Source organism: Petromyzon marinus, chromosome 66 (assembly GCF_048934315.1).
Source record: "Petromyzon marinus isolate PM22_M1 ecotype Great Lakes invasive population chromosome 66, UKy_Petmar_22M1.pri1.0, whole genome shotgun sequence".
Taxonomy (NCBI): Eukaryota; Metazoa; Chordata; class Hyperoartia; order Petromyzontiformes; family Petromyzontidae; genus Petromyzon; species Petromyzon marinus.
In genome coordinates this window covers 3,733,651-3,736,835 of record NC_133732.1, presented here as the reverse complement: position 1 = coordinate 3,736,835, position 3,185 = coordinate 3,733,651, and positions in this window count along the sequence as shown.

Below are 3,185 nucleotides of genomic sequence, written 5' to 3'. Positions count from 1 at the left end.
CTTGTCCCTCGCAATCCATGGCACAGCGTCACTCGCAAACCAGCAGGGTCGGAACGGAACCCACGACCTCCTGTACACCAGGCGAGGTAGTCAACATCTCCTAGCCACCGTGATGATGATGGTGGTGGTGGAACCCACGACCTCCTGTACACCAGGCGAGGTAGTCAACATCTAGCCACCCTGATGATGGTGGTGGTGGAACCCACGACCTCCTGTACACCAGGCAAGGTAGTCAACATCTAGCCACCGTGGTGATGATGGAACCGACGACCTCCTGTGTACCAGGCGAGGTAGTCAACATCTCCTAGCCACTGTGATGATCATGGTGGTGGAACCCACGACCTCCTGTACACCAGGCGAGGTAGTCAACATCTCATAGCCACCGTGATGGTGGTGGTGGAACCCACGACCTCCTGTACACCAGGTGAGGTAGTCAACATCTCCTAGCCACCGTGATGATGATGGTGGAACCCACGACCTCCTGTACACCAGGCGAGGTAGTCAACATCTAGCCACCGTGATGATGGTGGAACCCACGACCTCCTGTACTCCAGGCGAGGCAGTCAACATCTCCTAGCCACCGTGATGATGGTGGTGGTGGAACCCACGACCTCCTGTACACCAGGCGAGGTAGTCAACATCTAGCCGCCGTGATGATGATGAGAGAGAGACACACACACTGCAAATATACAGCAGCAGCAGGCATCGTCATGGTCGGGTTGGAACCCACGACCTGCGTACCAGGCGAGGTAGTTACAGTGAGGGAAAAAAGTATTTGATCCCCTGCTGATTTTGTACGTTTGCCCACTGACAAAGAAATGATCAGTCTGTCATTTTAATGGTAGGTTTATTTGAACAGCGAGAGACAGAATAACAACAAAAAATCCAGAAAAACGCAGGTCAAAAATGTTATAAATCGATTTGCATTTTAATGAGGGAAATAAGTATTTGACCCCCTTCTCAATCGGAAAGATTTCTGGCTCCCAGGTGTCTTTTGTACAGGCAACGAGCTGCGATTATGAGCACACTCTTCAAGGGGGGTGTGCTCCTAACCTCTACGAAGCGTCGTGGTGTTTTTTGTTTCCTCTGAGCCCGTCCACGCGACTTCGCCGAAAGAGCCAAAGAACGAGAGTTGGGTCATCGGCGGCGTGTTGATTCAGCGATCCGAGACGGATGATCGATTGGCTAGAGAGGGATAGTGGGGGGGGGGGGGGGTAGACCTGGTCCTAGTTGGAGGAGGAGGAAGGGGGGGGGGCCTGAAAGGCAATGGGCCAACATAGCACTGGGAAGACAAAGGGGTAGGTGGCCGCGATGGGAGTGATCTACGGGGGGCGGGGGTGAGAGGCTGCAATTCTTCTCATGACGTTGAGAAGGGAACGTGGTCTGGGGGGATGATGACACTCGGGATCGCAAATTTCCCTTCCGTTCCGTTCGGTGTTCGACGCCGAGGTCACGGCGAGGAGGAGGGTGAAGAGGGTGAGGAGGGTGACGAGGGTGAGGAGGGTGTCCCGTCCTCCCCCGACCAAACTTTCCTCCGCTCCAGTTTGCGTTTAGTTGGCGATGATGATAGAGAATGGTAACAACGGCCGCACTCGCGATAGACAACGACAGCAGGTGATGGCGACGGCGGCGGCGGCGGCGGCGGCGATGATGAAAATAAACGACAAAATAATCTCACAACGGAGCAAGCAAAGTGACCGGAGCGCGTTTGTCGAGCTGGATTTAAACGCGCGACGTCGCATCGGGCTCCCTGCTGCGCGTTGCATTCAGAACTTTTTTCAAATTGTTCTTGCAGTCGAAAACGTCGTGAGAATTTTATTGTTTTATATTTTTATTCTTTTGTTCTTGCTGTGGTTTTCACACCTGATGATGATTGCTTGTGTTGCAGTCCAAACGTCGTGAGAATTTTATTGAATTTCGATTTAAAGCTTTCGTGACTGCAATGATTCATCTTCTTTGGTTCTTTCGGTAAAGTCACGTAGAATGAGAATAAAATAATAAATTGATATTGATATTTTATCAATTTATTATTTTATTATCATTCTACGTGACTTTACCGAAAGAACCAAAGAAGAAGAATTTTATTGCTTTATATTTTTATTATTTTATTGTTTCCCTTCTACGTGGTGACTTTACCGAAAGAACCAAGAATAATAATTTTATTGTTTTACAATAATTTTATTGTTTTATATTTTTATTATTTTATTGTTTCCCTTCTACGTGGTGACTTTACCGAAAGAACCAAGAATATGCATGAAGAACTTCAAGTGTTCTGGCCAATCAGCCTCCTCTCTCTCTCTCTCATCTCCTTCTGAAGGCTACTCGCAAACCTCTTGAGAACTGTATCTTGAGAACTACATCTTGAGAACTACGTCTTGAGAACTGCATCTATTGGGGCCTCGCGAGCCGTCACCTGGCCACGGTGTCTAGGGGATGTTAACTACCTCGCTTGGTACGCAGGAGGTCGACTGGAATGACGCGGTGTCTAGGGGATGTTAACTACCTCGTCTGGTACGCAGGTGGTCGACTGGAATGACGCGGTGTCTAGGGGATGTTAACCACCTCGCCTGGTACGCAGGAGGTCGACTGGAATGACGCGGTGTCTAGGGGTTGTTAACTACCTCGCCTGGTACGAAGGAGGTCGACTGGAATGACGCGGTGTCTAGGGGATATTAACCACCTCGCCTGGTACGCAGGAGGTCGACTGGAATGGCGCGGTGTCTAGGGGTTGTTAACTACCTCGCCTGGTACGCAGGAGGTCGACTGGAATGACGCGGTGTCTAGGGGATGTTAACCACCTCGCCTGGTACGCAGGAGGTCGACTGGAATGACGCGGTGTCTAGGGGTTGTTAACTACCTCGCCTGGTACGCAGGTGGTCGACTGGAATGACGCGGTGTCTAGGGGTTGTTAACTACCTCGCCTGGTACGCAGGTGGTCGACTGGAATGACGCGGTGTCTAGGGGATGTTAACTACCTCGCCTGGTACGCAGGTGGTCGACTGGAATGACGCGGTGTCTAGGGGATGTTAACTACCTCGCCTGGTACGCAGGAGGTCGACTGGAATGACGCGGTGTCTAGGGGTTGTTAACTACCTCGCCTGGTACGCAGGAGGTCGACTGGAATGACGCGGTGTCTAGGGGTTGTTAACTACCTCGCCTGGTACGCAGGAGGTCGTGGATTCGAT